Source organism: Pinus tabuliformis, chromosome J (genome assembly GCF_031772625.1).
Source record: "Pinus tabuliformis cultivar Carrire ecotype Pingquan chromosome J, CPIR1, whole genome shotgun sequence".
Classification (NCBI taxonomy): domain Eukaryota; kingdom Viridiplantae; phylum Streptophyta; class Pinopsida; order Pinales; family Pinaceae; genus Pinus; species Pinus tabuliformis.
The window spans coordinates 1,335,796,272-1,335,809,114 of NC_142295.1; positions in this window are offsets into that span (position 1 = coordinate 1,335,796,272).

The following is a 12,843-nucleotide window of genomic DNA, read 5'->3' on the forward strand; positions in this document are numbered from 1 at the left end:
TAAAGCACAACACCATAATCTGAAGGCCCCGTTTCATCCAATTATCATACTTGACCCATCAACAACATTGAAGCACAAAATCAATCACCACTACAATACAACCATCAACTACACCTGCATCATCAATCTCTGAATCACCCAACATTGAATCACTGATACACAGTCACCAAAACACAGAGCAGAACAAAGAACTTTGCAACAACAACCAGATCCAACTAAAACTTCAAAAATCATAATTCATACTGTATACGCTACTTGGATGACCCGAACCAGCATGTATATGCGCTTTTACCAAAGCGAACCCGTGTATAGATCTTCAAATATTTACTCATAACTTTACAGCTATTCCAAACATCAGTCATACCCAGATCATAACATTTACATGATGAAACATGCGTCAATAATTCAGATCTGATCTATCCATGATCAAACCACATAATGATAATACATTCCAAACCTTATGATCTCGATACATCATTCATCATCATCCACATAGGCGCATCCTTGTTTCAGATCAAGCAAAGCATCACAAACCCATAACCTGCATACTAGATCTCACACTTCATCAAATATTCATCACTTACACACTTTCCTTTTTGGCCTAATGATCTTCTTCTCCTTATATAGGTTTAGGCCTCTCTCAATACCGTGGTCCAAAACCACGTAGGACTGATACTTTGGACACAATACCTGGGGTCAATACCTCGGACCAAATACCATGGGCCAATACCAAAATAGCATGGATCAAATACCACAGACCAAAACTTAGTTTTCCAACATTTACATGCCTTTCCTTCTGTGAAAGTGCGTGTGTACCTTATACGTGCCTTTGTATATAGAGAACCTGTGTGTATACGTGACTTGGTCAATGGTGAACCTGTGTATACCTTTTCTTTCTTCATTCTTTGTTGTTTACCTGCTATATTATGCTCTTTCATCTGAGAGAGTTCCCATCAAGGACAACACCTGAGTCATACCTGTATCATAATGCCAACAATATCCCCCTTTAGACTTGATGGAAATAACCACACCAAGTCACTCTCCCCCCTTGACATCAAAGGCAAAGGGCAGACCAAGATATTCTCTCCCTTGATATACATTCTACTGTCCATACTCCCCCGGAGTACATGCTGAAATCTCTGATTGAGCTCCCCCTTTGTACATGCTAATATGTATCAATCCATCCATCCTCCCCCTGAGCACATGTTGAATTATTTGATTGAACTCTCCCTTTGTACATGCCAAGATGTACAAATCCGTCCATTCCCCCCCTGAGAATATGTAGAGTCTACAAAAAAATATTTTTCAAAAGAATAACATGACTCTACAACTCAACTAAGTGAGTACGAACTTCCTATCACCAATGAATCATACATACATCAATCTCCCAACCAAGTGGGGATACGCAATTTTGACTCATCCACCCAACCAAGTGGGGATATACCAAATATTTATACATGACATTATTACATCATCCTTCCCATGCAAAGTGGGGTTACAAATTTGGTCTTTTCATGACCTTCACATCAAATGATATTCATGACTTTTACAACAAAGACCAACAATCTAAACAAGACCATGATAGTCATCAGCAACTATCATACATCATATATGATCTGCAACATAAGCATCTGTCACCAGCATCTAGGCCTGTAACCTGCAATACCATTCTCTTGGCCAACCAAAAATAATTAGCAAGATGTATCATTTAGCCACATAAGCATCATCACCAAAGACTTCTAACCATAATTCCAGCAATGCATTATTCGAAGCATATGCTCCCCCTGAACCTATTCCATCTATTCACTGTCAGATCTGATCATGCATATATCAGCAAGAAGTATCAAGGCATCATCATCAATCAAATATACATCAAGTTAACTTGTGAGGATCAAAAGCTCTTCTAAATAACATCTTATGAGTACCAACACATTTCCACACACCATCAGCAGATTATAGTCATCATCAAACAGAGCAAATAATTGACTGAATCATATCAGACCCTTTTTTTTGAGTCTATCCCACTGCTTTTCCTCAAACCAACATATACGTAAATTTGCAGCTTCGAACTAGCATATATACGCAACTTGTCTTCACGAAACTTGCGTATTATATCTAGAACACTGAGGTTCCACACGTTAAGCTCCCTCTGAGTCTGTCATGTCTGTATACTCAGCTATGCCACATCTTTCTGACTACACTTCCTTTTTCTTCCATATCTTCGACTGTGATGATGTTTTCTCCTTTTGGTATGGTGCCCAAAATCTTCTCCTGCATTCCTTTGCTATATGTCCAAGATTGTTACATGCATAACATCTTATATGTTTCATATTCCTTCTATAGCAGTCAATGGATTTGTAACCAAACATATTGCAGGCAAAACATAATCCCTTAAAGTACTTCGAATGTGATGGTCTTTCTGTGTGACGGTCTTGAACCATTGTACTTCTGCATCTGGCTGCAATATGTCCAAAATTATGACGTATGGAACATTCAACATTATTCATTGGAGGAAATAATAGTCTATCACTTCCATAGTTAGGAGTAAAAGATTTTCTTTGAAGGATTTCTTTCCTTGTTTGTTGATGGGGTTGACCTCTTATCTCCTTGTTGAACATTTCAAGTTTTGCATTAGAGTTCCTTGCCTCACCCTGTGAGCTAGATTCACCTTAAACAGATTCATAAAAACCAAGACTAGTTTTGATAGCAGGAGACCTTTGACTAATAAGAATATCATCCAAAATCTTAGTACTATCTTGAAATCGTAATAGTTTATCCTTTTCTTCTAATTTACCTTTCAAGATATTTACCTCAACCTGATGTTGTTCTTCCTTTCCCAGATATTGCCTCTTCAAGATTTCTTCAGACTTTCTTCCTTCTTCCACTTGTTGCCTTAGCTTGAGAATCTCATTTTCTTGTTCTTCATTCTTCTCTTGCAGCATTTGACGTACTCTAAAGGCACACTCCAACTGAGATTTTAAGCTGATAACTTCTTCTTTGAGGGCACTCTCCCTTTTTTTAAATAGATCTTAGTGATCTATGATTTTACCTAATGCTTCATCGTCAATCTAAGGTGATTGACAATTTGAATACTTGCTTCCACTTAACGGCAGGCTATCACTATTCCTTTGAGCTGTCTTCTTCTTCTGACGCGCTTTCTTTCCCATTGTTCTATGGATATCCTTCTAGCGATCAATCTTCTACCAAAGGACCTGCTCTGATACCAATTGTTGGAAATAATACTGTGGGGGGGGTGAATTATTATTAGCAAATCAATAGCTTTTTCATTTCCATAATCAGATTCATATACGCTACTTTAGTTAAGGGAACCCGCGTGTCCACACAACTGTGTTTAATGGCAACTAGTGTATATCTAGTAAACTTATGATTTAGTTAATTCATCATATGTATATCTTTAGTCAGTGCATCAGAACTTCATTAATCATATAAACAATAACCAGGTGCAGTAAAAACATAACAGATCATCACACATAAGAAACACACATGAACGCCATGATATAAGGTGGAAACCCAATGCGGGACAAAAACCACCTGCTACCGTCTTCCTTTAATATAAGAAAAACCTATTTACAATATTTTACTGCACAGACTAATACCAGTATGCAGGCAGCCACCTGTAGAAGGCTACAACCTTCTCTTGTTCTCCAGTCACCACTCGAAGGGAGCTACAATCCCCTGGCTCTTGTATCAGCCAATATGTTTACTACTACGTAGGCGACGATCTACTGAAGGCTCCAACCTTCACTCATTTTCCAGCTGCTACTGGAAGGGAGCTCCAAACACCTAGCTCTTATACAAGCTGATATGTTTACCATTACGTAGGCACCGACCTACAGAAGGCTACGACCTTCTCTCTTCCTCCAGGGACCACGTTTCATAAATTTTCATACTGGATACTCCTGAAGCACAACACCATAATCTGAAGGCCACGTTTCATCCAATTTTCATACTGGACCCTTCAACAACATTGAAGCACAAAATCAATCACCACTGTAATACAACCATTGACTACACCTGCATCATCAATCTTTGAATCAGCCAACACTAAATCACTGATACATAGTCACGAAAACACAGAGCAGAACAAAGAACTCTGTAGCAACAACCAGATCTAACTACAATTTCAAAAATCATACTTCATACTGTATACGCTACTCGGATGAGCTGAACCAGCGTGTATATGTGCTTTTACCAAAGCGAACCCGTGTACAGATCTGCAAATATTTACTCATAAATTTGCAGCTATTCCAAACATCAGTCATACCCAGATCATAACATTTATACAATAAAGCATGCATCAATAATTCAGATCTGATCTATCCATGAGCAAACCACATAATGATAATACATTCCAAGCCTTATGATCCTAATCCATCATTCATCATCATCCACATAGTTGCATCCTTGGTTTAGATCAAGAAAAGCATCACAAACCCATAACCTGCATACTAGATCTCACACTTCATCAGATATTCATCACATGCACACTTGCCCTTTTGGCCTAATGATCTTCTTCTCCTTATATAGGTTTAGGCCTCTCTTAATACCAAGGTACAAAAATGCATAGGACCGATAACTTGGACCCAATACCTGGGGTAAATACCTCGGACCAAATACCATGGACCAGAACCAAAATACCATGGACCAAATACCACGGACCAAAACTTAGTTTTCCAACATGTATATGCCTTTCCTTCTGTGAAAGTGCGTGTGTATATTATACACACCTTTGTATATAGAGAACCTACGTGTATACACGACCTGGTCAATGGTGAACCTGCATATACCTTTTCTTTCTTCATTCTTTGCTTTTTACCTGCTATACTGTGATCTTTCATCTGAGAGAGTTGCCATCAAGGACAACACCTAAGTCATACCTGTATCATAGTGCCAACAATCTCCCACATTGGACTTGATGGAAAAAACCACACCAAGTCACTCTACCCCTTTGACATCAAGGGCAAAGGGAGGACCAAGATATTCTCTCCCTTGATATACATTTTGCTGTCCATTCTCCCCCTGAGTACATGCTGAAATCTCTAATTGAGCTCCCCCTTTGTACATGCTAAGATGTATCAATATGTCCATGCCCCCCCTGAGCACATGTAGAATTCTCTGATTGAACTCCCCCTTTGTACACGCCAAGATGTACCAATTCGTCCATGCTCCCGCTGAGCATATGCAGAGTCTGCAAAAAAATATTTTTCAAAAGAATAACATGACTCTACTACTCAACTAAATGAGTATGACCTTCATATCACCAATGACTCATACATACATCAATCTCCCAACCAAGTGGGGATACACCATTTTGACTCATCCACCCAACCAAGTGGGGATATACCAAATGTTTATACATGACATTATTACATCAACCTTCCTATGCAAAATGGGGTTACAAATTTGGTCTTTTCATGACCTTTACATCAAATGATATTCATGAATTTTATAACAAAGACCAGCAATATAAACAAGACAATGATAGTCATCAGCAACTAGCATACACGATATATGATCTGCACCATAAGCATCTGTCACTAGCATCCAGAACTGTAACCTGCAATACCATTCTCCTAGCCAACCAACAATAAGTAGCAAGATGTATCATTTAGCCACATAAGCATCATCACCAAATACTTCTAACCATAATGTCAGCAATGCATTATTCGAAGCATATGCTTCCCCTGAACCTATTCCATCTATTCATTGTCATATCTGATCATGCATATATCAGCAAGAAGTATCAAGGCATCATCATCAATCAGATATACATCAAGTTAACTTGTGAGAATTAAAATCTCTTCTAAATAACATCTTATGAGTACCAACACATTTCCACACACCATCAGCAGATTGTAATCATCATCAAACAGAGCAAATAATTGATGGAATCATATAAGACCCTTTTTCTTGAGTCTGTCCCACTACTTTTCCTCAAACCAACATATACGCGAATGTGTAGCTTCGAACTCACATATATATGTGACTTGTCTTCATGAAACTTGCGTATGATATCTAGAAAACTGAGGTTCCACACCTTCATCTCCCTCTGAGTCTGTCATGTCTGTATACTCTGCTATGCCACATCTTTCTGACTGCACTTCCTTTTGCTTCCATATCTTCGACTATGATGATGTTTTCGCCTTTTGGTATGGTGCCCAAAATCTTCTCCTGCATCCCTTTGCTATATGTCCAAGCTTTTTACATGCATAACATATTATATGTTTCATATTCCTTCTATAGCAGTGAATGGCTTTGTGACCAAACATATTGCACGCAAAACAGTATCCCTTAAAGTACCTGGAATGTGATGATCTTTCTGTGTGACGGTCTTGAACCAATCTACTTCTGCATTTGGCTACAACATGTCCAAAATTATGACATATGAAACATTCAGCATTTGTCATCAGAGGAAATAACTGTCTATCACTTCCACAGTGAGGAGAAAAATATTTTCTTTGAAGGATTTCTTTCCTTGGTTGTTGATGGGGTTGACCTCTTATCTCGTTGTTGAACATTTCAGGTTTTTAATTAGAGTTCCTTGCCTCACCTTGTGAGCTAGATTCACCTTCAACACATTCATAAAAACCAAGACCAGTTTTGATAGAAGGAGACCTTTGGCTACTAAGAATATCATCCAAAATCTTAGTACTGTCTTGAAATCATAACAATTTATCCTTTTCTTATAATTTACCTTTCAAGATATTTACCTCAACCTGATGTTGTTCTTCCTTTTCCAGATATTGCTTCTTCAAGATTGCTTCAAACTTTCTTCCTTCTTCCACTTGTTGCCTTAGTTTGAGAATCTCATTTTCTTGTTCTTCATTTTTCTCCTATAGCATTTGGCGTACTCTAAAGGCACACTCCAGCTGAGCTTTTAAGCTAATAACTTCTTCTTTGAGGGCACTCTCCCTTTTGTTAAATAGATCTTGTTGATCTATGATTTTACCTGATGCTTAATCTTCAATCTGAGGTGGTTTAGAATTTGAATAGTTGCTTCCACTTAACGGTAGGCTGTCACTATTCCTTTGAGTTGTCTTCTTCTTCTGACGCGCTTTCTTTCCCATTGTTATATGGATGTCCTTCAAGCGATAAAGCTTCTACCAAAGGACCTACTCTGATACCAATTGTTGGAACTAATACTGAGAGGGGGGGAGGGTGAATCAATATTATAAAATCAATATCTTTTTCATTTCCATAATCAGATTCATATACGCCACTTCAGTTAAGGGAATATGCGTGTACACACAACTATGTTTAATGCAACTAGCATATATCCAGTAAACTTATGATTCAGTTAATTCTTCATATGTTCATCTTTAATCAATTCATCAGAACTTCATTAACCATATAAATATTAACCAGGTGCAATAAAAACAGAACAGATCATCACACATAAGAAACACACATGAACACCATGATATAAGGTGGAAACCCAATGCGGGAAAAAAACCACCTGTTGTCGTCTTCCTTTAATATCAGAAAAACCTATTTACAATCTTGTACTGGCACAAACTCATACCAATATGCAGGCACCCACCTGCAGAAGGCTACAACATTCTCTCGTTCACCAGTGACCACTGGAAGGGAGCTACAACCCCCTAGCTCTTGTACCAGCCGATATGTTTGCTAGTACGTAGGCGCCTGCCTACTGAAGGCTCCAACCTTCACATGTTTTCCAACTACTACTAGAACGGAGCTCCAACCCCCTAGCTCTTGTACTAGCTGATATGTTTACTAGTACATAGGCGCTGGCCTACAGAAGGCTACAACCTTCTCTCTTCCTCCAGGGACCACGTTTCATAAATTTTCATACTGGATACTCCTGAAGCACAAAGCCATAATCTGAAGGCCACGTTTCATCCAATTTTCATACTGGAACCATCAACAACATTAAAGCACAAAATAAATCACCACTGCAATACAACCATCAACTACACCTGCATCATCAATCTCTGAATCACCCAATGCTGAATCACTGATACACTATCACCAGAACAAAGAGCAGAACAAAGAACTCTGCAACAACAACCATATTCAACTGAAACTTCAAAAATCATGCTTCATACTATATACGCTACTCGGATGAGGCGAACCAACGTATATACTCACTTTTACCAAAGCGAACCCACGTACAAATCTTCAAATATTTATTCATAACTTTACAGCTATTCCAAACATCAGTCATACCAAGATCATAACATTTATACAATAAAACATGAGTCAATAATTCAGATCTGATCTATCCATGATCAAACCACATAATGATAATACATTCCAAGCCTTATGATCCCAATCGATCATTCATCATCATCAACATAGGTGCATCCTTGGTTCAGATCAAGCAAAGCATCACAAACCCATAACCTGAATACTAGATCTCACACTTCATCAGATATTCATCACTTGCACACTTGCCTTTTTGGCCTAATGATCTTCTTCTCCTTATATAGGTTTAGGCCTCCCTCAATACCATGGTCCAAAACCACGTAAGACTGATACCTTGGACCCAATACTTGGGTCAATACCTCGGACCAAATACCATGGACCAAAACATAGTTTTCCAACATGTACGTGCCTTTCCTTCTGTGAAAGTGTGTGAGTACGTTATACGCACCTTTGTATATAGAGAACCTATGTGTATACGCGACTTGGTCAATGGTGAACCTGTGTATACCTTTTCTTTCTTGATTCTTTGTTGTTTACCTACTATATTGTGATCTTTCATCTGAGAGAGTTGCCATCAAGGAAAACATCTGAGTCATACCTGTATCATAATGCCAACAGAGAATAAATGATAGTCTCAGGTTAGGGAAGACCCTCAACTTGACTCCCATGCCTTTTGTTGTAGCTTATATTGTGATTTAAGCCTTATTTTCACTTTTATCATGAAATGAAACAAAAATCAAAAGAAATGAAAAATCAAACCTTTGTTTAAAGGCCATGCAGGTATAAGAGGCGTGATCAAGAAATAGCTTGATGAGTAAGATGAAGTGTGCTACAGGAAAACAACAAGTCTAAAGTTTAATTAAGGCTCAACCCCGCAGTTGACCGTGACATGAGCATGGTTGACCAAAACGTGTGGACTAGAATCATTGCGAGGCTTCGTTCTCAATGTAGTTCCCTTATATGCTTTACCCCTGCAAAGTCTGAGAGAAATGAAGTATTTTGTTTGATTTCACACAATTTAACTTGAATGGGTTTTGTTTCAGAAATTTGATGTGACAGTGTACCTACAAGAAGATCTGGGTCGTTGATCAACAAGCCACATATCCAAGTATAATTGCACAAGTAAGCTAGAATGGTTTTGTTTCAGAAATTTGATGTGAAGTTATAATTGCGAGAAGATCTGGGCCATTGATCAACAAGCCGATGATCCAACGGTAATCAGGCGACAACTTATCAGACGCGACAGTATATCAAATGTAGTTCAATCTTGCTGAAGTACAGGATGATCTCATCCATCCATCCAAAAAGACAAGATCCAACAGATATCAGGCGAAGAAATGATCGGGTTTTAGCGCTAAAGTCAGACCTAATAGATTATCAATTGGTGATATATATTTCCCATCAGGTCTGTATGGGAGTCAATGGAGCGTTGAACAGGCGAACTCGATAGGATTTATTTCAAACGAGTTTAAGATCTCGTGGGTTCCATAGGATCAGACCATTGATTAAATGAATGATTGGATGGCTTACACACAGCTAAGGCAGACCTGACGGGTTTATGAATCAAATTGTTAAATCTTTTTAGTTTTGTGGAAAACTAATGTTTCGCGTAAAATAGCCAGTTTCGTTGTTTAAGTGAGACAACCAGAATTAGCAGTGGATGACTAAAACTTCCAAGGAAGGTGATTGGTCGAGTTTTGTTGTGTTTTGGCCAATCAAAATGCACCCGATACATACGTAAGCTCGGGTTCACTCATGGGGTTTTGTCAAAGTTTATTATAATTAAAATGGTTTAATCATTATTAAAGCTTCTACAGAGAAACTCAGTAGCCGAACAACAGAGCCGAAAAGCTAGCAGTTATCATTATTGTCTAACTTCTGTTACTTCTTGTTATTCTATATTCTTTAGAAGGAGGTGTCTTTTACCCTCTGTGTAATGTTTTGTAATAATTTTTACTCTAGACAGTTAGGAAAATAATTAAGCAGTTTGACAGTTTTGGTGATCACCAACTGTCTTGTAAGGTATAAAAAGAGGTAAATTTAGAAAGAAGGGGTTCAAATTTTGGAGAACCTGGAGACTAAGCTACTGAATTCCTGATACAACTATTGATTAATGAAGAATTAGAAGTTTTCCATACGTTGTTGGGTATGATTTTGTCTTTTCTCTGTTATGTGTCATCTTATGTTTTCTTCCTTTGAGTATAGTAATTGAAGCTGCAGGTCTTTATTTCCTATGTAAATAAAGTTAAATTCCTTAAAGGGCGCTCCTATACCTGAAGTTCCCATCTTTGCAATTCTTCTAAGATACAGATAGTAGTTTCTGTATAAAGCAGCATATTATCTATAACTTCTCCTAGTGTCACATATAGTAGATCCTGTGTTAAACAACATATTGTCTATGACTTATTCAATCTTTCTTCATTCATCATTATATTCAGCAATCAAATGGAATTCTAATGTTATCATGTCACCTAAGTATTGAGGATCAAGAACCAAATTTCCCAGGTCCTTCATTTGAGAATGCAATATATAATTGATTGATAAACAAGTGAAAAACAAGTGACAATCTTTGTAATTATTAATGTCTTAAGCACAATTTCTATATAGCTAGGAAATTGGTTTCTTAAGGTACAACCGGTTCCCCCATTTTTAGGCCTTGGATAAAAGCTAGAAACAGATTAGAGATCTCTTGGAAAACATCTTTTCATTAGTACAGTTTGAGTTTTGTTTTGATGGTGAATACCTTATTTACTTCTATTGGATTCTTCTTCTCTCTTGTGGCCTAGATGACTGCGTAATGGCCTTGGAGTTCTCTATTTTGATTAGGTCTCTCTTAAGATCTGTCATCTTGGGGTTTAGCATAATTTGTTCATTTCTTACTTCTTGTAGCAACATTCTTCCTTCCTGTAGTAGTCCTTCCTCCTCTTTCAGGGTCTTCTAACTGTATGGGAGTGATGAGAAATGATGAATAGGGGTTGGATGATGATGCTAGGGCTCAAAGGGAGTAGTGTAGGTTTGTGAAAATGGATAGGATGCTCTGTTTGTTTTTTTTCAAGAATGAAATGGGATGGATGAATGATGAATAGATAGAGAATATGAAGTGGATGGAGGGCTTGGAGTTATGTGGTGACTTGGCCTTTTCAAACATTTCTTCTTTTAACTACTGTCCTCATTCCTTGAAATCATCACCCTTCATAATTTGACTTTTCAACATTACATGAGGGAAGGAGTGAGTTGCAATTAACTAGTTAAAGCCAACTGAGACTGCTGACCCATCCTTAGCTTACAAAACCTTATCTCTCAGGCATTGACAAAAAATTTCTAACTATAATATGCTCAAGAGAATAGGTCAAGAATATTACATACTTGTAGCTACCTGATGGTTGTTGGAGAGACCTGCATGCTACTACTGAGTTGATGTTGATGTGCAGGTGTTGGATGGTGATGCTGAAGATCCTAATGCTACTGCTAAGCTCTGGAGAAGCTTCTTTGACCTTTGGATCTCCATGCTGAAGCTAACTGCAAATTTCTGGCTACTTCATCATCATATCCCCTCAATTTTTCAAAGAAACCCATCCAATTGTGCTTTGTGAATATCTCTAGTATTGGAGGCTACTGATGAGTCCTCACTGTGTTGATGGGTTCCCCCTATCATTTTTATCTAATGGATGGAGGTTTTTATAGGTCTAATACCAAATTTAAAAATTATGTGTATACAATTCCCTTATGCTACAATCACTTTCAACAAAGTAGAAGGGTTTTTTTTATGTTCCTCTTACTTGGAAAAATGTGGGGAATTGTAGAGCCTGCCTCCTTAACACTACCTGATGATGCCAACCTCTATTTCTCCCTTTTAAAACTGCTCACTGCCAATCCTGTAAGTGTTGTTCTGTATCATGTAGGATCTCAGGGAATCGTGTAGGTTTTTAGGACAATGACATGTTTTGTCCATATCTCCCAAAAAGTAGAATGGAATGACCTGAAACTTTCTGAGCATTTGCCATCATCATTATGCACCTCCCCATAAAAACATTTTGGCCAATAGATGCACGGATCATGAGAAAAACTAAAAATGGCTGAAGGTGACGGAGGTCAATTTCTTGGAAATTGTGCACTGGAATTTGTTGAAATTGCTTGGGCTTGTTACCATAATCGATATGCATCTCCCCATGAAACCAATTTTTAAATGGATACACGGATATCAAGAAAATGAAAAAAAGGTTGTAGGTGATGGAGGTTGATTTATCGAAAATTGTGCACTGTAATTTGCTGAAATTCTGGAGCATGTCACTATCATCCATATGCATTTGCCCCTGAAACAGATTGGCAAATGTATGCATGGTTTTCAAGTTATGGAAAAACCAAATTTTTTCTCTATGTATTTTTGTATCTTGTAGTAAAACAGAGCATCCTATAGCTTTTTAGGACAACAAGAAAAATGAATGGTAGAAGCTTGAGAATGATGGGTGGATGGTGAAAATAGATGAGGGTGATGGATTGGCATGGCCTTGGCCTTGTTGAAGAATTTGAGCAAAGGAGGAGAAAGTCAAAATTTGACTTCTTTTGACTAGGCTTGACCAATTTTCATTTTGGTACCAACTTGTTCTTCTTGCTTGTAGATGTTGGAGAGTACATGCATTCATCAAAGAGATA